Source organism: Panulirus ornatus, chromosome 8 (assembly GCF_036320965.1).
Source record: "Panulirus ornatus isolate Po-2019 chromosome 8, ASM3632096v1, whole genome shotgun sequence".
NCBI classification, from domain to species: Eukaryota; Metazoa; Arthropoda; class Malacostraca; order Decapoda; family Palinuridae; genus Panulirus; species Panulirus ornatus.
This window is the reverse complement of record NC_092231.1, coordinates 20,488,687-20,515,437: the sequence shown is the minus strand read 5'-3', so window position 1 is coordinate 20,515,437 and position 26,751 is coordinate 20,488,687.

Sequence of the window (26,751 nt, the reverse complement as noted above, 5' to 3'; positions counted from 1 at the left end):
CCATGTTGTGGTCAGTGCTCGCAATCACCACCAGGTGAGGACTGTAGGGTGCAATCACCACCAGGTGAGGACTGTAGGGTGCAATCACCACCAGGTGAGGACTGTAGGGTGCAATCACCACCAGGTGAGGACTGTAGGGTCAATGCAGTTCCCATGATGCACATCTTCCAATGGTTATTCTCGACTTCGTTAATTGGTTTTTCGTGGTGCACTTTTCCCAGTGGAAATCACAAGTACGTGGTCACAGCCTGAGACACAGCGCATGTATGGTTCCCTTAATTCGCTAGTGTCAGTGCTTTCCCTGCCTACCGAAGCAAGTGTCAGCTGCTCCCCTCGTCAGCCAGAGGTATTGTCAGCTGTTCCCCGTCCACCGGAGTAGTGTAACTGGACACTGTCTTACAAGGTCGTCCGATGACCCTGTTCGAAACCAAGATGCGTCTTAATTCAACTTTACCGAAGGGATTTCTTTACAAAACCTAACCTAGCACTTTTTCTGATCTAACCTATTCTAAGGTTTCTGGTGACCTAGCGTATGGCCCTGTTTACCCCAACCTTACCTAACTTAACATACCATAACCTTAAGGGCTTCCTCGGAAGTGAGAGGAGAGAGGAGGAAAGTTATAGAGATAAGGTTGAACACGACAGATCAAATAGGAAGGGAGGTTGGAGTACCCACCTAGGTGGTGCTAGGCGTTAACCCTCCTGTGTTTAAGTCACTTCACGAGTTGTGTGAGAGAGCAGCACTCCAGTAAGTTAATGTCAAGAGTAGAGCGGTGAGGCTACCCTTCTACACTTCTGACACGGAAAGCGCTGCTGCAGAAGGAATACGTGCTTAGAAGTTCAGTAAAGGAAAGTCTGAGAGAATCAGGTAATTGGGCTGGGAGAGATGTTTTCTGCAGGTCGTTCGTCCTCTGTCAAACTTTCATTTGACCGAGTTGTAGACTACGTTTGTATTTCTTATTATAACGTCCAAAGGTAAAGGCACAATATAATGTGACTATATTCCTGGTGTACATAAAAAGAGCATATGAAGCCACAGCATATATAAGAATGTGCTTCTTATGATTGCTCCTCATTCTTTAGAAGACTGGATTCATTTGTTGCTCCAGGAATGATACGTCCTGAAGGCTTAATTAATCTGTCCTCCCTCCTCACTCGTTCCTAGTCTACCTCACTTGTTTTTCATCTTTATGAGTCGTTGCCACAACACTCTTGCAAATTCTCCTCTTTCCCCTTTGGTCTCGCATCTTCTGGCCATATTTGCGGATCACTCCTCACTTTACACTACCATGCCAATACCAGTGTTATACTTCTTTATTTGCCACATAGGTCTAATATGTTCTGACAGATCTTAACACTATTCCTGTAACGTATATTCATACGTGAACTAACAGACGACGCGTCCACATCAGCAGTCCACATGCAACTAGTGCGCCAAGCACATGTGTTCAGCAGACTGGTATTCTGTTTCTGACGTCGTTTGCTTCATACATTGCCACACCGACGAGAAAAAGTCCAGTTACCTGCCAGTTATACATGTACTGCTTGCTGTTAGATATTTTGTCGTACCCACATCCCTCCCTGATCCCTTAAACATCATACCAGACTTCCTTCTCCTCCTGAACTAGCGCCACTTCCTCTCCAAAAACTCGTACCAGAATCTCTTTCCTTTCCCAAGGATGCCATGTCAGTATTTCCACCCCTTCCCATAACCAACGTATCACAGCTTCCTTCCCTCCCTAAAAACCACCATGTCAGAGTTTCTTTTCTGCCCCAAGACCACCATATTACACTGTCCTTCCCTCTTTAAGACCACGTCAAAGTCTCACTCTTCAGATGTGCCGTCCCCTCCTTAAGCAGGTTACGCCAGAGCCACTTACCTCCTCACGTATGACACGGCAGATCCCCTTCTCTCTCCTCATTTTCAATCACATCTCATCAGTTCTCCGTCCCTTCCCCAGTAACAAATTAGAAGCCAAACGTTTTCCTAAGAATATCATGTCTGAATCCCCTCCTCAGGACGCCACAGTCAAGATTCCCTTCCAGGTGCCTCCAGGACGTGACCCAGATGAGATGGAGACGGTGATTGCGGTGGCTGCTCAGGGTGAAGGCTCATGTTAGTTCCAGCAGGAATGTGTCTAACTTAACCCTGAATAACCTTATTCATGTAGAATTCCTCTATTTCTATTACATTTGTCTTCCACGAAGTCTGAGTAAATATTGTCCTCACCTCATTACTTCCTCGTATTTATGGGGAGAAAATGAATGACAAGCTTTCATACATTCACTTGACTTTGAAAAACAGAACAGTTTAACATCAACCAAACGTCAGTAGGTAATACACGAGGATTGCACTCCATAAAATGCGAGTGATGAATGTGTTGACAGACCAAATTAAACTCTCGCCATTAATTTCATTTTATGAAAGTATCAATAAGAGTAGATAGTTAACGTAATCTATCAATCAACATCAACCACAGTAATGTTTGGCCACATGGTCCACCTAACCTAACAGTCCCCACAAGCTTGTAATCTCATGGTTTGAATGACCTTCCAGTATGGTGATATCGGCTCAATATGCGCATCAGAACACCATTTATTCATAACACCTTCCACAAGCCATCTGTGTCTACCCTATCATACGCTTTTCCCAAATCCATAAATGCCACAGACACGTCCCTCAGTTTCTCTATAAGTATTTCTGACATACATTAACTATTGCATGGACCACTTCATTGTTGCCTCTCTAATCTGATGGTCTGTGCATGCCACCACCCTCCCAATCGCCACCTTCTCATACAATTTACCAGAAATACTCGACAAACTGATACCTCTGTAATTCGAACACTCACCTATATCCCCATTGCCCTTATACAGTGATACTATAAATACATTCCGACAATCCTTAGACACTTTGCCATGATACATATATACAATCAAAATCATAATGAACTGAAAACAACACATTCATCCCCTTTCTTAAGAAATTCAGCTGCGGTACCATCCACTACAGCTCCTTGCCACACTTCATCCAACGCAAGGCGTTCACCACCACTTCTCTCTTCACCAAACGACTAGCAATGACTCTCTCACTTCGCATACCTCCCCGACCCAAACACACTGCATCAATTACCGAATCATCAAACACATTCCACAGTCCTTAAAAAGACTTCATTTTCATTTCACCTCATCACTGCCTGTTACCACTTCCCCCATTACTCTGATGTTCCCATTTGTTCTCATGTTTTTCTCACACTATCAACTTCCTTCCAAAACATCATTTCATTCTCTCTGAAGTTTGCTGAATACTCGCTCATCCCACCTACCACTGACCTCTTGACCTTCTGAGGCTCGAGGCTTTCTCTTGTACATTCCCTAATCATTTGCACTCCTTCCTTGTATCACCTATTCTACCTCTCACTTTTCTTTCAGTAATAACTTAACTTCCTCATCCCACCACTCACTATCTGTTCTCACCTGCCCATCTCCCTCCTTCCGGATGACACACTTTTCTCGCACATGCCTGTAGTGTTTCCCTAAGTACAGCACCTTCCATTCTTCACCAACTCCCCTAGATTGGTTCATTTTCACCTTTTATCAGTCTACATTCAATCTCTCTTGGTGTTTTTTCATACAGATCTTTTTTTCAAGCTCGCAGACGAAGAAATCAACCACATTCACTCACATCCACTCTGTAGCTGTCGTGTTTAATGCACTGAAGCCAGAAACCCCTATCCACAATAAGGCCTCACACACCTTTCCATGATCCCTTGACCTGCTATATATACCCTGATTCAGCCAATTGACAGCACGTCGCTTCATGTATACCACATCACTGCAATCGTTCTATCCCCTGCATGCCTCACACCCTCCTGCATGCTCATGTCGTGCACATTCGAAGCATCTTTTACTCCATCCTTCTTGCTCCTCCATGGTTCCCCCTCACCCTTGTTCTTTCTACTCCCGACATGTTTACCCTCTTCATCATCCTCTCCTCACTCCTCATATCTCAGCCTTAGCCACGTTCCCAGTTATCGATCAGACCCGAGGGTAGAATAACTTGGCTGTGGGGCCGAAGGCTGCGCCAGGGCTGGTCTGTACGTGACTTATGGTTAACAACGGTTATCACTACACCAGAGAAGCCCATATAAGGGACGTCATCACAGTGAGTAAGCATGTAACCAGCGACATCATTACATCTATATGACACTCGGGGAGGAGTGAGTGAGGTGAGGATGACGAAGACGATATAGATGTCGGAAGACTAGGTAATATGACACACGGAGAGGAGTGAGAGGCGAGGATGACAAAGACGGTATAGATGTCGGAAGACTGGGTAATCAAGGAGGTGGTGGAAGGATGGAATGAGATTACCTATGTCAATATCTATCTGTCTGTCTATCTATCTGTCCATCGATCTAACCGAAAGTCTACGAAAGTTGAAAACCAGATTTGTATGAGCACCCTCGGGCTCTGGGCCGCCCACTTAGGTACCTCCATATCATTTCGTGGGGTTGGTGGGTGAGGAAGGGTGTGGAGGATGATGGTTTGGGGTTGGGGGTTTGGAGAGAGTCCCAACCTCACCACCCGACCCACACATCTGACCGCTGATGGTGGGCCTCGTCTGTAAGGTTGACAGACAGCAAGTCACTGTTAGTGAAATCGTCAGTAAAGTCAGTCGTCTCATTTGCAGTAATGACGTAGCTATCTCCAACGACTTCATTATCGACAACGATTTCTTTTACAATTTCATATCGACAGTAACAACCATGTTTATATCTGTTTCCTGGGGGTCGAGAGCTACGTGTGAATGCAGAAATAAGACAAAATCAAGCATCTTCCCACCTTGCTCCCACACAATGTCACGACGCGGTATATAGTGAGCGGGATATTTTTGGTTTTTCTAAGAAGAAAATAAATGATGCTTTCGTAAGATGAATGTATATTAAGTGTGTATCAGTGAGTGAGTGAGAGAGAGAGAGAGAGAGAGAGAGAGAGAGAGAGAGAGAGAGAGAGAGAGAGAGAGAGAGAGAGAGAGAGAGAGAGAGAGAGAGAGAGAGAGAGAGAGAGAGAGAGAGAGAGAGAGAGAGAGAGAGAGAAGGGTTACTACTTGCCCAGCTAAACGATGGAGGTGTTAACCAACCATTACGTGTGTTTTACCTTCGCCTGTCGTGTGGGTCTTGCTCCACCTACGTAGGCGTCCTGATCTAATAAAAGCTTTTATCTGATCTTCTTGCACGGGAATGGGTTGACTCCTGGGAATGGCTGGTGGGTCAACTCCTAGGAAATGGTTTGGTGGGTCGACTGGTGGGTTAATGTTTCGTTGGCTGGGAGATGGTCTTTGGTTAGATGGCGTGGGTTACTGTGGGGTTTAGTGGTGGCTGTAGGTGGTCAAGTAATGGGTTGATTGGTGGGTTCGTGTGCGGCTGTGTGCAAACCGGCTGGGGATGGAACGGTGTGCATGGGTTACGTCAGGAGTGGATGGTCGGTCGGGCGGTGGATGAACGTGGGGCTGGGGACGGGACATGACTGGGGATAGATGGAGAATACAAAGTCACACAGAACGAAGGGTGTGTCATGTGTTGCCATGTGTTATTGGAAGATGGAGAGACTATATGTTTGGCGGTTCAACTCGTGTGCGTGAGATAAAGATGAAAAGAGAAAGCCATTTGGGCCAAAGGAGTGAGATACCTGATAGCTGCTGAAGTTCTGACTTACTTCCAAGCCATCATAAACCTTACCGAAACACGGGTGGGCAGAAGCGGTAATACACTTCCTGGGTCGGTGGCTGCCATCCACTACCACTTAGAAGAGAGAGAGAGAGAGAGAGAGAGAGAGAGAGAGAGAGAGAGAGAGAGAGAGAGAGAGAGAGAGAGAGTTTTCTATGGTTGTGAGAACCAGCCAACCGCCTCAGAATATCTTGATGGTAGACTGTTCCATCTATACTCCTCCTGGCTGCCACATCATTTTGGAATTTTCGCTTTTGGGCGCTGTATCTGTTTTACCTGTGCTTCAAGATAGTTAGCCCTTACTTTTCTAAGGAGAAAAAGATCGAATTCTCGCTTGAAAGCAAGAAAATGAGGGTAAACGTTAGATTTCTAGCCGCACTGAGAGCTCAGAGCGCACAATCAGGCGGCTGTTTGCCAGCGCTTGTGGCCATCCGGACAACGTCATCCCACCACCAAAACCTACTCCTAGTCGCCCATGGTAGACTTCTAGATCCACAGACAGCCTCCTAAGACGAGCGGTATTGAAGCAACCCCGTATTTCAACCACCATACTTAAGAAAAGCCATCCAAAACTTCAAACAAACGACTCTTAAAGAAGTAATCAACATCGCGTGCAAAAGGACCTTTGCATTTCTTCCCATAAGCCAGCTGCCGAACCCCTGCTTACGCTGGAAATGAAACGCAAGTAACTGGCATTTGCAAGGAAATACAAGCAATGAGGTGATCAACAATGGATTAAGACAGGGGAGGGTGAGGAGGCCGGAGGGTGCCAACCGGTATGGCTTTCGTTTCATAGTGAAGACGGTGAAATACCAAGACAGAGTGACGATCTTGGGTTGCTTTAGTGGTACAAAAGGTAGGGGAGGGCTGTACGTCTTACCTAAAACTGCTACAATGAATGGAGAGCAGTACTTCAAGGTGCTAGAGGACCATCTGCTTCCTTTTATGAGATTCACGTGTGAGTTCACTTTATGCAGGATAGTGCCCCCTGCCATCCTGCCATAAGGTTGAAAAGATGATGAAAAGGGTACTGGAGAACAATATTCAAGTGCTAGAGTTGCCTGAGAACTCCCTAGACCTTAACCTGATCGAGAGCTGCTGGAAACAGATAAAAGTCAAGCTTGCAACCTACAACACCTCATCAGTGCCTCGTCTCATTCAGGAGATCAGATCCCCTATGGACCCAAAATATAGACATAGAATACTAAGGAACCTTGCCAATTCCAAACCCAGACGTCTGTAGATAGTAATTAAGGCCAAAGGAGACATAACTTTGCATTTACCTAGGTTGAGAAAACATCTACCTTGTCTCTGTCCACGCTACTAAAGGAAGTCTTCTTTTGAGAGAGAGGGGAGGTGATGAGTGAAGTGGGGAAGAGGGGAGGTTGTGAGTGTAGTGGGGACTAGGGGAGGTGAGAGCCCCTCTCTGTTCCTCCTTTTGGAAAATTAAAAAAAAAAAAAAACGAGAGGGGAGGATTTCTAGCCCCCCGCTCCCTCCCCTTTTAGTCGCCTTCTACGACACGCAGGGAATACGTGGGAAGTGTTCTTAATCCCCTATCCCTAGGGACAATATATATATATATATATATATATATATATATATATATATATATATATATATATATATATATATATATATATATATATATATAAAAGGAAATTCAGTATGGGTGGGTGGGGGCGGGGTACTGTCATGGAGATCAAATATGACTGTGTGAACTGAAGAAAGTTCCCTGCCAGTTTAAAAGCATCTGTTTTGCGGCTGTGTTCTTTAATGGAGTCATGGTTGGTGATCTGGAGTATGTACTGACAACATATCAGTGAAGTATTTGTGTATCTGGACTTACTATAGATAATCAGGCTTTGCTCACTTGTCCTCAAAATATTCTTTCCTTCCTTTGATGAAATTTCATCATCTACATCTGCCATTCCTGTCACTCCTCTACACCAAGTCAATCTAACCTTTGTGCTAAATATATTCGTTTATATTACTCTTATTCTGACACCTAACTTTCTCCCTCCTTTCTCCCTGGCAACATTTCTCTCTTCACTCTTTACTCTCTTATAAACCGAACCCTGTTTACATTTTGCCTCCCTTGTTTTCACAGGACACAGTTGCCTTCATACAACTGCTGCAGTAGTCTGAAAAAGGATAAAAAAAAATTTACGATCTTAAGAATATTCTCATGGAAACAAGAATTTCACATTCTCTCTCTCTCTCTCTCTCTCTCTCTCTCTCTCTCTCTGTCTGTCTGTCTCTCTCTCTCTCTTACACAGGAGCGCCAGTAAACAACTACACTCAGAAGGTTTTTCAAGTTTAAAGCCCCGGGTGTGTAAGCAGCGCCTCCTGTGTTGCCCCACCACGGCCCTCCCTCACCCCGAGATGTTTGACGAGTCTTTTCAAGAGTGACCAACAAAACTTGGAGAGTCTCTCGGCTGAGCTAGAGGCACGTAGCGCACCACAAGTGGTGCCATTTCTCCCAACTTCTCGTCAGGAAGTTTGACAGAATTACCTCAGTGGTATGGAGACAAAAAGGACATAAAACGCATTTCCTTTATGTCCCTCCGTGCTATTTGGGAAACATTCCACAACACTGATGAAAATAAGACATCAGCGAAGTGAAGTGACGAGTCTTCAGCTAAAGCGGTCCACGTTAACTTCAGACGTACAACTTATAATTCACTGGATACTTTTTAGCTGACATATATCATCAACACGTAAGTAAATGCATCGAAAACAAACGACGACGGTCAATATTCAAAAGTCAAAACAATGCTACATGGTTGTGAGGAATGGGCTATAGATAGGGCTGTGTGGAGGAGAGTGGATGCGTTGGAAATGAGATGTCTGAGGACAATATGTGGTGTGAGGTGGTTTGATCGAGTAAGCAATGGAAGGGTGAGAGAGATGTGTTGAAATAAAGAGAGCGTGGTTAAGAGAGCAGAAGGGGGTTTGTTGAAACGTTTTGAACATATGGAGAATGAGAGAGGAAAGATTAACAAAGAGGATAAATGCGTCAGAGTTGAAGGGAACAAGGAGAAGCGTGAGACCAAATTAGAGGTGGAAGGATGGAGTGAAAAAGATTTTGAGCGATCGGGGTCTGAACATACAGGAGGGTGAGAGGCGTGCAAGGAATAGAGTGAATTGGAACGATGTGGTATACCGTATACCGGGGACGAAGTGCTGTCAATGGACTGAACCAGGGTATATAAAACATGTGAGGTAAACTATGGAAAGGTCTGTGAGGCCTGGATGTGGATAATGAGCTGTGGTTTCGGTGCATTACATATGACAGCTAGAGACTGAGTGTGAACAAATGTGGCGTTTTTGTCAATTTTCCTGGTGTTACATCTCTGATGCAGGGGGTAGCGATGCTGTTTCCTGTGGGGCGGGGTAGCACCAGCAATGAATGAAGGCAAGCAAGTATGATTAAACATACATACATACATACATACATACATACATACATACATATATATATATATATATATATATATATATATATATATATATATATATATATATATATTTTTTTTTTTTTTTTATACTTTGTCGCTGTCTCCCGCATTTGCGAGGTAGCGCAAGGAAACAGACGAAAGAAATGGCCCAACCCCCCCCCCCATACACATGTACATACACACGTCCACACACGCAAATATACATACCTATATATATATATCTTTTCTTTCTTTTAAACTATTCGCCATTTCCCGCGTTAGCGAGGTAGCATTAAGAACAGTGGACTGGGCCTTTGAGGGAATACCCTCACCTGGCCCAATTCTCTGTTCCTTCTTTTGGAAAAATTAAAAAAAAAAACGAGAGGGGAGGATTTCCAGCCCCCCGCTCCCTCCCCTTTTAGTCGCCTTCTACGACACGCAGGGAATACGTGGGAAGTATTCTTAATCCCCTATCCCAGGGATATATATATATATATATATATATATATATATATATATATATATATATATATATATATAGGGGAGAAAAAATACTTCTCACGTATTCCCTGCGTGTCGTATAAGGCGACTAAAAGGGGAGGGAGCGGGTGGCTGGAAGTCCTCCCCTCTGAGTTTTTTTTTTAATTTTCTAAAAGAAGGAACAGAGAAGGGGGCTAGGTGAGGATATTCCCTCAAAGGCCCAGTCCTCTGTTCCTAACGCTACCTTGCTAATGCGGGAAATGGCGAATAGTATGAAAGAAAGAAAGAAGATATATATATATATATATATATATATATATATATATATATATATATATATATATATATATATATATATATATACTTACTAGAACATGAAGATACAGATGCCCTCCACGGTTATCTCTCCATCTTCACAAGGTTCTCTCTTGTGTTGAACCTCCGACATTTGCCTCGTGTTCAGCATCACTGCAGGCATCCCTCTCCCCTGGGGGAGCTATTTTCAGCCTAGTGGCTTAGCAACTTCCCTCGGCAGGTCATCATGTGGAAGTCTCGCACTGTATGATTCCCTCGCCTCCTCCTGACGCAGACGTCAGCCACCTTGTTGTTTCCACGTAAATAACGACTCCCGATACTCGTAAAGGAAAAAGATATGTGAGAACGAACGTCGTCTTTACATTCTGATGACTGATCTTCCTATTTATGGTCTTCCCATTACTGGATATTCTTGTTAGTGGTGCACGCGTGGTAACGGACATCGGAACAGACTCCCTCCGTCATCTATATCAACTTTTAACCAAGTCTTCAATACAAAATAACTTGGTCATTTGTCATGGATATAATTGAGCACCAGCGCTTTACCGGAAATCTATCGGTCGCACATCGACACTAGGCGGCAACGCTCAAGGCTTTCCCGTGAGCGGTGTATATTGAGACAGATCACTACTGCCAGGGATAATATTAGTGCAATCGTTGGCCGGCGCCTGTGGGAAGATGAGAGTGTCTGTCTGGCGTGTAAGTTACTGACCGACTAATTATCTCACGGTGAACACACAGCTCTCGGTAATGAGTTTCTAAGAAGTTTTCAACGAGTAGCGACCAGGAGGTTCATACTCTGGGTGTCCCTCTGTCAGGGGTCTCGGTGGGTGTGGAGATTGTGGCAGACATAGTGGTCGTGGGGAGGGCCGTTATGGGTATGGAGGGGTCGTAGTGTACATGGAAGGGGTCACAGAGGGCGTGAAGTAATCACAGAAGGTGCAAAGGGAGTTATTCTGGGCGAGGAGGGCCAGGGTGGGCGAAGAGAGGTCCCGGTAGGCGTGGAAGTGTCAGAGTTAACGTGGAATGATGGTGTTGAAGACAGCTGGAGCCGTGGTGGATGTAGAAGGGTCATGGTGAGAGTGGAGGAGTCATAGTGGGGGTAGAAAGGTCATGGAGGGAGTTGAGGAGTCATGGTAGGAGTGGAAGGGGTCATGGAGAGAGTGGAGGGGTCATGGAGAGAGTGGAGGGGTCATTGAGGGAGTAGAGGGTCATGGTAAGCATATCCTTCATGACGGTTGTGAGTGGGTTACAAAGGACATGATGGTGTGTGTGTGTGTGTGTGTGTGTGTGTGTGTGTGTGTGTGTGTGTGTGTGTGTGTGTGTGTGTGTGTGTGCGTGGAAGGCTATAATAATGTGTGCAGTTGGTCATAGCTGGGTTGAAGGGCCTATGATAGCCGTACAGGCGGCATACCTGGGATGGATGAGTTATGGTAAATTTAGGATAATCATGGATAGTACAGAGGGATTATGGTAGGGACTGTGGGATCATGGTAAGTATGGACGGGAGATCATAGTGCTATAAAGCAGTTTATGACGGACGTTGAGAGGCCATATGGTTGAGATAAGCGGGGTTATGCTACACCTGAGAGGTTCATGGTGGACATAATGTCACTGTGGGGACGGACATAATGGTGAGCTTGGAGACCGTGAAATTATAAGAAGGTGAACGTGGTTCAGGTGGTGGGCTACAGCGGCGACTGACTCAGTAATATCTACCCTCTAGTACAGCGGCTTCCAATCTGGGGTACATGTACCCCCAAAGGCACATTTGCACTTCTCAAGGGGTACATAGGGGTGTGAGTGTCTAACCAAGGTGTACACTGCTGTACAGTGTACACCATGAGTAATGAAGAACATAAGCAGTATAGAACACCCTCGTTACAAATCAGTATAAGATCGTTTTATAGTCCCTGACAGATTTCATTATAGAAAAATATAAAATCAATAAAATTCTATCAATTTTTCATCCTTAATTTTCAGGGGTACATGGGAACCTGTCAAAATGCCTAAGGGGGTACAGAGGAACAAAAACAAAAAATAAAAGGTTGGGAACCCCTGTTTCAGAACATGAGTCTAACTTTACCAAAGCCTCACACATGTACTTGCAGCGTTCTTCTGCATGTACCAAAGTCCACACGATTTCCAGACAGTCTCAGGGTTAAAGACGCAACATCCATCTTTGATCATAACTTGGCACATAGGAAGCTACTGATGGGGAGGTCACATGTGGGGTCATAATGCACTGCTTAATGAAACTGTTACACTTGAACTATTTTTTAAGCTAAGTTCCATTAACGAATATTCATCTATAACTCATTGATATAATTTTCTAGAATAATGAAGAAAATTATATATATTACGTTATCGTAGTTTATTACGTCAAAACCTAAGAGTTATATATGGACGAGAGATGATGAGGGTAATGATCATGCAATCATGAGGAAGTGTCGGCAGGCTAATGCCCTGCAGGATGCTGTGTCATGAGGCTGGCTGCCTCACACAACAGTCGTCTCATGTCCAGCGTCTCTAACCATAATCTACTTTCTCTTAGCCAGATACCCTCACCAAGGATCAGGTTTCTCACGTGTCGGCTCTGGTAACTTGATCGTTATACGTACGATATCACATTCCAATGTGGCTATTATGTGGTATATAGTTGACTTGATGTGTACAGGATATTGTCACTAAACATTGTAAGGTGAGCTGCTGCTGGCTGAAGGGTCAGTGTGGATATCCTGAACTCGCCTAAAGGGAACCATACCTTCAGCTTCATTACTGACTGTAAGGCTAGGTGTGGTTATAATGGAGTTCACTTATAATGAGGCCAGCTGTAATGTGAAACTTATGAGTTTGAGTGTGAATCCAAAATCAATACTGATGTAACCTACAGTTGCTTTTTTGGCCTACACACTTTACCACAACTTTGACCACACCATAAAAGTAAGCTTGCATCTTTTCTGGTCTCTCATTTGATGTTAGATGTCGTGTGAAAGAATAGCGGTTTCTTAGTACGCTATATCGCATAGTTACAGTTACTACACTATGAAGCCCAATCTGCAGATATGTATGACATATCAAAATCCTTATCGGACAGTCCCTTATCTAAGAGTATGGCTGAGCAAGAGATACAGGGTCACTGGTAGCAGTAGAAAGGTTGGAATCCCACTGTTCATCAGGCGTGGCCCGGGTCGGGATATGTGGCGTGCAAACAACCCGGCGGAGTGGTATTTCCTCCCATCATGACCTCCAGGATCGCATTCACCGTTTATATTATCGACGTCACTGGATTTACTCGTTTATATTTGGATGCAATCGCATTGTAAATGGAACGGTCCATCCCTTAAATGAACATTAATTATCACGTACATGAAATTATTTGGATATCAATAACTTCATTTATCAACTGTCACGAATATAATGAGCGATTTACCCAGCCATTGTGAATTTAACGAGCGGCGTCGCTCTCTCTTCGTACCTGTCAATTACAATGGGAATAATGACTCCGTCATCATCACTCCGACGTGGTCCACCGAGTCATCATAATGAGAATAATGATATGTGTCATCATCCCTGCCCGCCGTACTCAGGTATGGCTCACCTGGTCATGATAATGAAGGTAACGAGCTCTCTCGTCGCTTCCTCCTCCGAGTTTTTCCTCACATTTACGGAAGCCGGCAAGCTACGGGTACAACATGACCGCCCCCCTCCCTCCCTCCACCTTACCCCAAGGCGCGGCCCATCTTAAATGAAGCAAATAAATGACGAGCGTAAGAACAAGAATATATGAGATATTAACCTGACTTCCTCAAGTGGAAAGGTTAGAAGAAGAAAAAGAAGAGGAGGAAGAAGAATAACAAAAAGAAGAAGAAGAAGAAGAAGAAGAAGAAGAAGAAGAAGTAGTAGTAGTAGGAGAAGAAGAAGAAGAAGAAGAAGAAGAAGAAGAAGAAGAAGTAGAAGAAGAAGAAGAAGAAGAAGAAGAAGAAGAAGAAGAAGAAGAAGTAGAGGAAGTAGAAGAAGAAGAAATAGAAGAAGTAGAAGAAGAGGAAGTAGGAGAAGAAGAAGAAGAAGAAGAAGCAGAAGAAGTAGGTGAAGAAGAAGTAGGAGAAGAAGAAGAAGTAGAAGAACAAGTAGAAGAAGAAGAAGAAGAAGAAGAAGAAGAAGAAGAAGAAGAAGTAGAAGAAGAAGAAGAAGGAGAAGAAGAAGTAGAAGAAGAAGAAGAAGAAGAAGTAGGAGAAGAAGATGATGATGATGATGATGAAGAAGAGGGAATGACGACAGGAGGTGAGTTCCACTGCTATGTTGTTGTGGGAGAGAAAGTGTCACCGTAACGGTCAATCCTCGTGCGGCTGGACTCCACACACAAACTATGGGAGGCTTTATAATGTTCATTACAACGATGAGGAGAGTCAGCAACTCCTCATATTCTTCAGGAAGAGTTTGGGTGCCCGTAATATCGGTCATACTGAATCCCTCTTAAAAAAATTAATGAATAAATAAATAAATAAATAAATAAATAAGGAAATAGACTGTGATTTTGTTCCACTCTAAAGACCAAAGTATAATGGATGATCTAAAGGTTGTACAGATGAGGGAGATGACTAAATAGATGATAAAGAAGAAGGTTTGGGAAATACCGTAAGATAAGGTGCATATATTATCGGAAGGTTGTATATTCACTAGATGGTAGACAACAAAGTATCAGGACTTAGGCATGTCGATACACTACTGGACGGTAAAATCTTGAGCCATCTTATGTAACCTCGCAACTTATGTACTTTTTGCAAACACTAGATGTAACTAACCGTTTATATGGCTAAGAACTGGATGTGGTGTAGAGGCGCAAGCGAACGCGGGCAACAAACGCCAAGTGGACGCCGAGGGTATGCACAGTTTGGGGACTTTCCTGCGAACTGTAAATCCAGACAACTGAATCTGAACCAACTGACAGTGGTGAAGTTTTCTGCGAGCAGTGAGGCTTGGGGGCGAGGAGTCAGAGGCTTATGGGGTGGAGGTGTGGGAGGCAGTAAAGTCATGTGCTGAGGATGTCATGTATATTTTGCTTGATTAAGCAAATTACGTAAGGGTTGGTGAAGGAAGGGGTGATTTATTTAATGCATGGAATTAACGCCATTAATCTAAGTCTGTTAGCAAGTCTAAACGACTAAGACACGAATGATATGTAACCCTGTCCCTCCTCCAACCCACCACCCTCCACTACCACACACACACCGTCACTCCTTGGCATTACCGACCCAGCTTCACCTCCACAATGCAACCTTGTGATCCCAACATTACCATAAGAATGTACCAAACGAAACGTTTATCTCTGATAAGGGGAGGTCCTTTTCCGAAGGGACAAAGGGAGAACGTTTCGCAAAAATGTCGAGAGAGTGACGTAACATAAGGATCAGCCAATCACGATGCCACCGAAGGATTGTCAGGACCAACAATATGATACACTTCAGCTGAAATTACCACTCCTCATCATGCCAGTGCACCGTCAGCAAACTTACCTAGTCATAAGATTTCGTATTGTGGGGTTGTGAGATCAATGGCCTTTCCATACGACGGAGATGTGATGTGCTCAACGTATTTTGTGACAAAGTGGATCAGAAAATGGGAGGAGAACGGGAATTTTTTTTTAACGGCATGGGTATGTACTAATCACTATACGTGAAAGAAAACGTGTCACCATTGTGAAAGCACTAGGGTCTTCTAAATTTCATTATTATGTACTATATTGTAACAGTATTGGTTTGACGCCCTAAGGTGCAATAGATTGATTTAAACAAAACACTATCGTGAAAATTGAATAAGAAAGGTATTCTATAACACAGTAAAATTGTGTCATGATGACCATTATGACGTGTTTTATGTCATGGACTCTGTCAGGAGGCCCTAATCACAGGTTGACGACCCCCGAGGATGAGGCTAGGATCCTGCGAGCGGTGCAGGATAACAGATCCACAAATCCTGTCGTGATTTGTGATGATCTTTGGGTCAGGGGTGACCGCGAGACCCGAGGTGCGGAGGCGCTTGCACTGAAGCGGGTATTCACCCAAGAGTCCGACTATAAAGGAACCGCTGACGGAGCAACACGGTGTCTGACAGCCTCGAGAAAGAGGGGTTGGAGTTCTGGCCAGACCGGGTCGTGTTCACTGACCAGAAGTCGTTTTCCTCCACGACTTACCGCAGAATCAAGCTGTGGAGAGGGAATGACTCGAGGTAATGTATTATGAGATTCTTTTGTCACGAAAGACAGCAACCTAAATAAATTAATATATGATACAATCTGCAAATTATAGGTTTCATGTATCATCAGACATCTTCCACTCAGGTGTCAGTATTCAATGAAATAAAATAATGCCAGAAATTGTAAAAAAAAGAATAAGCAATCAAGTTATGACGTCCACACACGTGAGGAGGGATTGTGACGCAGACAAGTGACCAGTCTCTACCTGCAGGTGTGACCGTGGCAATATTGACGAGAAGGCGCGGTGCTGCCAAGTCATCACCTGTCACGTTTGACGGGTGGATGTCTGGTCGTGTTGTAGAGGCGCGTTATCCAAACTGAAGGAAGGGTCAAAGTGCTGAACTGTCTCGATATTTTTTTTTTTCCCGAACTTTTTCCCTCCCTTCCTACGACGTAAAGGAACTTTCCTCTCCTCCAAGGACCCATTGCGTTTGTCCATGACCCCTGCTCCATTCACACAGCCAGGATTGTCCAGCAGTGGTCTGCTCGTCAGGTGAGGCAGCAGCAGACATGAACCCGGACGAAAAATCCAAGGGACAATATCGCGAATGTATGGAAACCGGTCAGGCGGAGGTCATCTTCCGAGTTATTCATTCGCCCACACGATACCCAATGTAGCGGGCCAAGCCTCAGATCGTCCACAACCACGTCATCTCACAGTGGCTGACAGGCTGCGTGAGGTCATCGAGAGGGAAGGTAGTTGGATGAGATACTACATCAAAAGATCCAATGTTGATTATGTATATGGGATGCGTTGTTCGAGATAAATTATTTCTTTTATTCACATTAGATTATCTCATGAATATATTCATTTCCAATATTGGACTCTATTCAATCAGAGAAATCACCAAATATCTGCATGAATGTATGACAAGCATAATCCTCAGGACGAAATATTTCAGTTGATTTATATAGGACTGGACTCTCGATAATCATTGTGAATATGCAATGAACTGGCGCCTTCTGCAGATGTCAAATGTTCGATGTCGTACATTCATACGGGAACATTAATCTTGACCCAGACCGTTGTATGGATGTCGTGATACTGGGAGAGAGTTGTCGAGGAGTGAAGGTGTATGTATGTATGTATGTATGTGTGTGTGTGTGTGTGTGTGTGTGTGTGTGTGTGTGTGTATGGTGTGGAGAGTTATGGTGAGGGGTGGGGATGGAGGTTACGTCTCGCTAGTATCTTACCCGGTTTGACTTGTTACACAGGCTTAATGGCGCTAATTCAGTACAAGTGTTAACCCAAAATTCCTACATCATAATCACCCCTTCCATCACTAATCCATGCGTAATTTGCTTCATTAAGCAAAACATGACTACTGTAGCACGCAACCTACTGCCTCCCGCACTCCCACCCTCCTGACCCTCCTCACCTTCAGTCACGCCACACCGCGATCCTCACTGTTCCCGGGAAGAAAATGAATCTCTTCAGCTGGTTCGGATACACAGCTCACAGAGGGCGGGTGATCATGCCACGCAGGTATGTCCCCGGCTATACATGGGAGTACACGAGGGAAGAAAGTCTAACCCACGTCTAAGTTATCTGTGGAGTTGTTCTCCTTGATCTCAGACGAGCAGAAACACAAAGAAAATACGGGCAGAAGTAGAGGAAGTTAAGAACTTATAGAAAAGGAAAATCTCCAGGAAGAATCAAGATCAAGAAAAAGGTTCGCTCTAGAACCAGAGGGACAGAGGGACACATCAAAGATATGGTCTGATGACCTGGAGGCGGAGGGAGTTAGCCAAGCAGGGAGGTGGAAGAGTCTTCATCCTCGAGGACATATCGGCTGCTGAGGAACAGATTGGACAAGCTCGGGCCTCCACGGGTGGCTGGGAACGTAAAGGGACTTGTGCCTCTTAGAGTGTACTGTATAGAACATAACGTTTCTCCTAGCTCATCAGGGATCTCACTAGCGTCAGATGTAGTGCTTAAGGCTAGGCTGAACCTACTCCTTGCCCCTTGGAAAAACAGAAAAATAAAGATCAATGAAACTCTTCCTAGGAGAAGCAATTAATTAAGTCTTGAGATAAAACATGTAATTAAAGTGGTAGCGCCTGAGGGCAAGAAGCGGAAACCACACCAGCAGGACAAAATGTTCGAAGAAAAATGAATACTGAACAACTAATCCAAGGAGATGGAGTGCTGGGATGATGAACTCCAGAAGTTACAGACTAAGCAATGTTACTACAGCTTATGGAAAGTGTAATAGTTGCCAACAGAGAGGATGAAGAGAGAGAAACATGAGGGATGTACAATAATTCAGCAAACACAAAGGGAAACGTAGACTAAAATGTCGTAAAATGACAAAGAAGAAATAAAAGAAACTATAATAAGGCCAGAAATTATCATATCAAAAAAGAAGGTACAAAGAGAAAACTTTCAGTGAACATATTGTTGAAAGGAGAACCCTAAGGTAGCTTTATTTCAAGGGAAGCAAACCATCTGTGAAGGAACTGATTCTTCGATTCAAGAATTAGAACCCTAACGAGCATAGTATCGGGACAAACAGGTGAGCCTTCAGTCGAGCCGAAGGAGGAGGTGGTGGAGGAGGAGGAGGGTAAAAAGCACGATCAAAGGACTTCTGCTCTGTAGTTCGACCATTCTGTTTTGTATCCCTTGCTTTTCTACCAGTCCTCAAGCACGGCACCTAGTGCCATACAAATGTCGAAGAGCCTGAATGACAGATTAAGGACACTGTCACAAGCCATTCTTGAGAACTTCGCCTGTAAACCCATCCAGTCCTGACACCTCACCAAGGTTCTAGCACTTTTCCTTTCAACTTTTAATTTACCAGAACCTATTCACCGCGTAAGTCATCTCGTCCCAGACACACCGCATCCGTCACTTTGTCATCTAACACATTCACTAGTCCTTCAAAATACTCACTCCATCTCCTTCATCTTCTTTGGTGCCACTCTCTCATCCGCTGTTCATCTTCCAAAACATGTTTTCGTTCTCTGAAGTTCATCGATACTCTCATTCACCTTTTCTTACGTGTCCTTTGCTTCACAGTCTCGTACCTTTCCATGTATCAGAATTTCCATCTTCCCCACCTGGCAGCAACCAAGTTCGAGGTAGTTGGCCCTCTGATCGTTTATCATATCGGAATTATATCCACAAGAAAGAATGAGGAGTTCTTGTCCTGTTGATCTACAACCACAACAGAAGAATTCCCCACCAGACTAAAGACAACACGACTCTCTCCGACCAGGTGCCTTCCACTGGGAAGAGAAGCGCCTGAATCACGAAAAGCAATCTGGAAATCGAGGAATATCGCCCCAGGAAAATTCAGACAGATAGAAACTCTTGGTATGCTACCATAAAGAGGGTTTTCGTTATCTCTCTAAGGTACACAGAACAATTCTAAGCGTAGAATACTTTCCTGGAGATTCAAATTAGCTAAGCGAACAGCTACAACAAAGGTAGGAATGCCCGCTACTAATCTAAAAACTACCGGCACATTTCTCTTTAAGAAGCCTCTGGGAAAGACAATATCCTCTACTATACCAGTTCCAATGGTTTCCGGAGAGGGAAAGACATAATACATGGAACGAAAATGAACACATAAATCACTCAAGGCCTATGATTAGGCTTTGATCTTACAAAGTTTGATTGAACGACCTCCATCAAGCGCTGATATGGTTGTGCATGCCAGATATAATCGAAAGAATAATGTGTAGCTTCTCTAACCACGATAGTCGTCAACACTGTAGTATTGTCACAGATCCATTACTAAGCAGATTACCCTACGTCAAGTACGTGTCCTGCCTCACTCTAGCAGCCACCTAGACTGAGGATCTGTGTATATACCCAACAATCCACATCAACGACGAACACATGACTCCACTCGTGCACCTGACTGGACGATGGACATACGGATGCAGCCCCATACACTAAACAATGAGCGCATGGGGACATCCCTACAACCTACAGCGCAATGAATGTTTGGATACGCATCTACAACTCATGAAATATTGAATGTGTGGACGCGCACTGGAACCTGCAGGACAATGGGGGCGTGGATGCATTTTCGCACTCAAAAGGCAAACATGTACGTAGTACGTGGGATAACTGTCGCGTTGGTCAATGGTGACTGGGTACACTCCTGTGGCTCACAGGAGAACGGGTATATGCAAGCACTTCCTCAGCTCACAATACACTCTTCTTGCAACCGACAGGCGGCCTGTTAGTTAAGTAGTCAGTTGCTCGCCTTCACTTGACGCTGATGACACAGGAAAAACTTGACAAAAATGCAGGTGATGGATTATAAGGGGTTAGGAAAAAAAAATAACTGTTTGCAAACCTCTAATTTGAACATCAGAAATCCAAGGAAAATCTTTAAGTATTGTACTCGTAAACGACGAGGGGAACGTGCCTTTGCCATATACGAAAATATTGATCATGATTCATTCTTGTGTATGACAAAGCGCTTTTGTTTATAGCATTTGGTGAGTCTTAAGTTACAGAGATAATCTAAGACTTCTGAAAATTACTGGCAAGTTTGCTGCTATATATGAGCCGCTGGTGACAGCCTCCGCCGAGGGTAAAGGACTACCGTCACGAATTCAAATGCTGCACGAAGCCATCTCACAACCACCATGTCGACTGCTGGTTTTCCGTTTTCTTACAAAAAGTAAGCTACCATCTTAACCTTACCATCTTCCTACACGCACCGTCACATTCCTCTCCTCCTACTGTCCCACTTCATCGCTTTAGACTTTACCTTTTCTCTTCCCTGTGTGATCGCGGATCATACATACAAACAGGAAGATTCACAACAGGTTTATAACAGCCCGTTGTTCCCGGTACCGTGAGATGTGAGGAGTCACAAGGCATCCGAGTGTATCTGTGACCATCCATCAGTACATTTCTCTATTTTACTCATTTATTACAAAAAATAAATCATGATTCTTCATACTATTGCACACTTCAATGAACAGATGTTGATAGTAATTTTGTGAAATGATAAACAGATCAGAGACGAAAGTCTCTTGAATGGATTTTAGTCAGACTAAAATCAAGGAGAATACTGAGCTGGTGTTGCATTGACAGAGGAGTCCAAGTGGAAGTGGAGGAATTTTGGGGGTAGTGTTGAGGCAGGACACATGACCTGCTCATCAACATCAAACAAAGATGGTTTAATGCTCAGTGAATTTCCAGAGCGAGGGAATGAGACGGCATCTCTACTTCAATCTAGGACTCATCAACATGTTCTGCAACCTCTTCCTGAAAATTAGCTAATGTTGATCTAAAAAGAATGACAAAAGGCTTCAGAATTTTCACTTCTCCGTCTGTCTCCAAAGAACGACTCAACTCCAAATTACCAGCGCCTGTGTGAGGAATGGCCACTTTTCTCCAAATACGCATCAGCTCCAAGTGCAAACCTATTTCTGATAAAAATACCATTTCACGACATCACGAACTGACGGTGCAAATTCACAATGACCCCAGACCACTGATAGCCAGGAATGGCGAGGTGCCTCGCTACAACCTGTACTCTGTACTTACTCATCCCCGTCTGCAATATACCGAAGACCAAGATCTGTAATATACCGGACGCTACTCCTACGCTAGTTCTCTAACATTTTTGCACTCTTCAAGATATGCGGACACCCTTTTTGTACTGTATATCAAACACCGCTCGACTGTTAGTGGGTTCCCGTATGCACGTCACAACACCACATGACTCCTTCCAGTAGCTTCCGTGATAACGCGTTAACATAAGGTGTTGTCAGCAGGTTGCCCAAGCCCCAGCCACCTTGACGTGGGCGGGACGAGGCAGTCAGATGATAACTGTGTAGGGGGGCCGGGTGTGGGACGACAGTCGTGTTTAATTCAAACTTTATCTATTAGTGTTGACTCTCTGAAAAAGTATAATTCACCTCATTAAGAACCAAACAGCCAAAGCAATTAAAATCAGACCTACACTACTTCAGAGAACCTGATGTACGAAACCCACGACATCCAATGTTTATAAATGGCTAACGTTCTCTACGTCTCTACTAGAGTCACCCATACAACGCTGGATACTAGACACAGTTTTCTATAACACTGCTCCCTACGGCGCGCCGCACGGAAATATCATTCACCCCAATAAACCGAATGTCATTTTCTACATCATAGAATAACATCACGTATGGAATACTGAACGCTCCTGCCTAAGACATACAGAACATCGCTCTTTCCAGCCCACCAGAAAACAAACTCCAAAGTAAACAGAGCACTGAATTTACTCTGTACTTAGGCATACAGTAAACTGTCATTTACTGTACGGTAGACGAGGTGATACGTTAGGCCTCGTTCCCACATATTCGGCTGACGTCACGGGCATTCCTTACGCAATAGTAGGTCCGTCCTGGTGGTCTCAGTAACTCCTGTCCTTAGAACGTAAAGCACAACGTACGTGCTTTTGACCATGCGTTATTGACGTCCTTGTGACGTCACAACAGTGCTCCTTTCGTGAGAACTTGACATCATTTTCCACACTGTGACGTCAGGACTGTGTTGTTGCTATATTCAGGTCAACTTGGCAACAAGTCGACAGTGTTTCTACGCTCATGGGAACAGTAGTGTGTACCAGTCTTGGTAACGTCACAACAGCGTTCCTACTCTGGTAACGTCACAACAGCGCTCCTATTCTGGTAATGTCACAACAGTGTTCCTACTCTGGTAACGTTACAACAGTGTTCCTACTCTGGTAACGTCACAACAGTGTTCCTACTCTGGTAACGTCACACAGTGTTCCTACTCTGATAACGTCACAACAGTGTTCCTACTCTGGTAACGTCACAACAGTGTTCCTACTCTGGTAACGTCACAACAGTGTTCCTACTCTGGTAACGTCACAACAGTGTTCCTACTCCGGTAACGTCACAACAGTGTTCCTACTCTGGTAACGTCACAACAGTGTTCCTACTCTGGTAACGTCACAACAGTGTTCCTACTCTGGTAACGTCACACATTGTTCCTACTCTGGTAACGTCACAACAGTGTTCCTACTCTGGTAACGTCACAACAGTGTTCCTGCTCCGGTAACGTCACAACAGTGTTCCTACTCTGGTAACGTCACAAGTGTTCCTACTCTGGTAACGTCACAACAGTGTTCCTACTCTGGTAACGTCACAACAGTGTTCCTACTCTGGTAACGTCACAACAGTGTTCCTACTCTGGTAACGTCACAACAGTGTTCCTACTCCGGTAACGTCACACATTGTTCCTACTCTGGTAACGTCACAACAGTGTTCCTACTCCGGTAACGTCACACAGTGTTCCTACTCCGATAACGTCACAAGAGTGTAACACCACAACAGATAAAGTCACAACATATATAATCTGTTCTGGTGACGTTCAACTGATACTCTTTTACTGATATCACAACTGTGTTCCTTGGTCTGGTGATGTTATAACAGGACGCTTCTGTTGTATCTACCTACGTAGTTCAGCAAGTGCTCCCCCAGGGTGAAGTTACTGACGCTTTACTATTGGTTCTCGTTAAGTCATAAATCTAAGTCGTGTTCATTACAGATTTCACCAAACCAGTCAGAACGTGTGAAGCATTCATCTCGATGCGTCTCAGGGTTCGAGCCCTGGTAAAATACCCGGTATTTGGGAAGCGTTTCCACTCAGCCATGACGGTAAAGGTATTTCACATCCCAGACCGTTTTCTATGGTCCATAAGATCCCTGGCCATATAACATGACGTAATGGGTTAAGGGAGACCCAAAACTACCCTTATATAGGTCACAAGAACAGCTATTCAAGTCCCTGGGCACTACGGTGGTGTATGTAAACCTCCACCATATACCACTATCGCATGATATCGATGTGAACTAATCATCTCTGTGCGCTCCAAGCTTCGGACCCCACCCAACCCGGGTCAGATACCGGACAATCGGGGAGCGTGTCCACTTGGAATTTACTGCGTTTCATTTTTCCTCATGGTTTACTGTGTATATATACTTTAGTGTAGTTATTCGCGTTATTTAGGTAGCGCCAGGAACAGACGAAGAAAGGCCACATTAGCTAACATCCATTCTTTTAGCTGTCATGTGTAATGTACTGCCGCTCCTTATCCACAACCAGACCCCACACACTACACCTTTCCATAGTCTACCTCTGACGCTTCACATGGTTCCGGTAGAGTCCACTGAAAACACGTCGACCGTCGCTCCAAATCACTCTAACCCTTGTGAGTGTTTATATACTGCAGCTGCAGGCGCTACGCACACTGGGTTACATTCTTCTACATCAGACGACAACATTAGTCAACATAGAGCAGTATGGTCAGTCCTCAATCTTTAAAGAACTGCCACCAAAAATGTCGATTTCTCCTGTAGTAAGAAAACTATACTTCACGATCTCTACACTGGGTATGATAATGCCACGAGATCCTACACCCCGGAACACAGGAATCTCACCAAGATGACCCTCTCCCTTTCAACTGTTCCCCTCCCTCCAAACTGTCTGATTTTACAACCGAATCCAAACATGTGGGCCTCCACATGCACCGTCTGGCGCTGCGGAATGATCAAGATCTGGCTAGAAAAAAAAAAAAAGGTAAAGGAAGTAGGACAGGAAAATTTGGTCTGTACAGCTTTTCAAAGGCTGACGGAAGTCCTCAGAAATGGTGTGCTCTGAATTAAGATGACCAGAGGCAAGCAACTCTGGGCGATAGCCAATACGTAGCTCACGAGATCAAACATGGATCATTAGCTTTCACTGACGAGTAATGTGTGGCCGACCCCTCAGGACCTACACAGCTCAAGCTAACGTTCCGACCTCGTCAGGTCTCAGCCATGGCTGGCGGGAGACTAGGGCCAGGGCCGGGCTGGCCAGTCCAGATGGTTGGCTCAGCAACGAGGCCACATCTCCCACGACCTCCCGCCCGCGACCTTTACGTCTGATACACCACTGGCTTCAAGAAATGTAAAACCTTATTATTCACAGTTTCCTTAATAATCATGATAGTAGTAAAGAGGCTCAAGTTAAGATGACAGATAAAGAGAGATATAAGAAATGTACAACAATGGAGAGAAAGTAATAAAAAATCAACGGAAAATGAAACATGATGAAAACTGAAATTTGAATATAACAAAGACTTTAGCAAAGTCATGAAGAGCAAACGAGAGAGAATCAAGAGAAGGAATGGGTAATGACACACAGGGATGTACGTGAAGACAAAGAAAAATGTGATCAGGTAGATAAGGGGATCTGTATTAGACAAGAGTCGTACTTCAGTATGCTATAGTGTATGTATTTGTGTTGCGGGTATGTTTGTTGCTCTGATGTGTCCGGAGTCTGTGTAATGGGCATAGTGTAGAAATGAGTCAATGTGTGTGTGTGTGTGTGTGTGTGTGTGTGTGTGTGTGTGTGTGTGTGTGTGTGTGCTTAAAGAACGTACCAGTTTCTACGCTAGTGGGGTCCCACCTATTGAACTTCTTTACAATCAAAAAGCTCAGTAAATCTTTTCATACTGCCCATGCTGAGAGTTAATTCACGCAGAGCATCCCAGATATCCACTTTATAAGTCTTTCTTCCTATCTTTCCTACCACCATTTGTTATTATCTCGTTTATCAGATAATCGACTTTAGTATCTAGATGTTCCAACACTGGGCGCTCAACCACACACTCTCCTGTTGTAAGGAGAGTGGCGGAGTCCGACTTGTATATAGGAGCAACCAAAATTGCGTCCATATACCAGTCGAAGCCAGAGACCTAACTAAGGTCCCTGGGGTACTCCCTGACGAGTGTTGTCGGTACCTGAAGGAATTGACACACACACACACACACACACACACACACACACACACACCTTGTTTACAATCTTCACTGCAAATAACATTTTGACGTTCCACTACAGTATTGAGGTGTAGTGCATTTTAAAATGTTTCGATGGTTGGCAGCAAATGCTTATTGGAGGTATATGTGGGAATATGGAAGCAAGGTCTTTGACTGATCTTGAGCTTTAGGTGACTAAGCTGTGATACAAGTTTTATTTCTTCCCCTACAAACTTACCAATACTCCACGAGCATATGATCATTGTAATACCACATGCGGTGACAGCGTATCATTTTCTCATTCTCATTTGCCGTGGGAAGGACAGATCTAGTCAGTTAGTTCCGATCATAAGTGAAGCGCTTCATGCGAGGATGAGTCGCTGGCTTAGGCTTGCGTCTCTATGAACACCTGTATCTTCCCACAGACAAAACATCCCACCCCGACGCTCCTCACCATGAAATCACTGTCCTGTATAGTTATTTACAAGAACTGTCCATTTTTCCTCCCTTACCTTCACTAGCGCTTCATATGCTATTCGTCCTAAATATCAGTACCATTCTGTCTGGTTTTCGTCCCAGTGGCTTTCTAATATCTTTCTCATAACACGCTAATCTCTCCAGTATTCAGATTCATTTTCTACCCTTTACTTCTGTGATCAGCACATTCTTATCTCACATCTATCCTTGAAATACACATATGCATAAGCGAGAGAAGGCAGAGAAGGCAGAGATACTGTTTCCTGCAGAC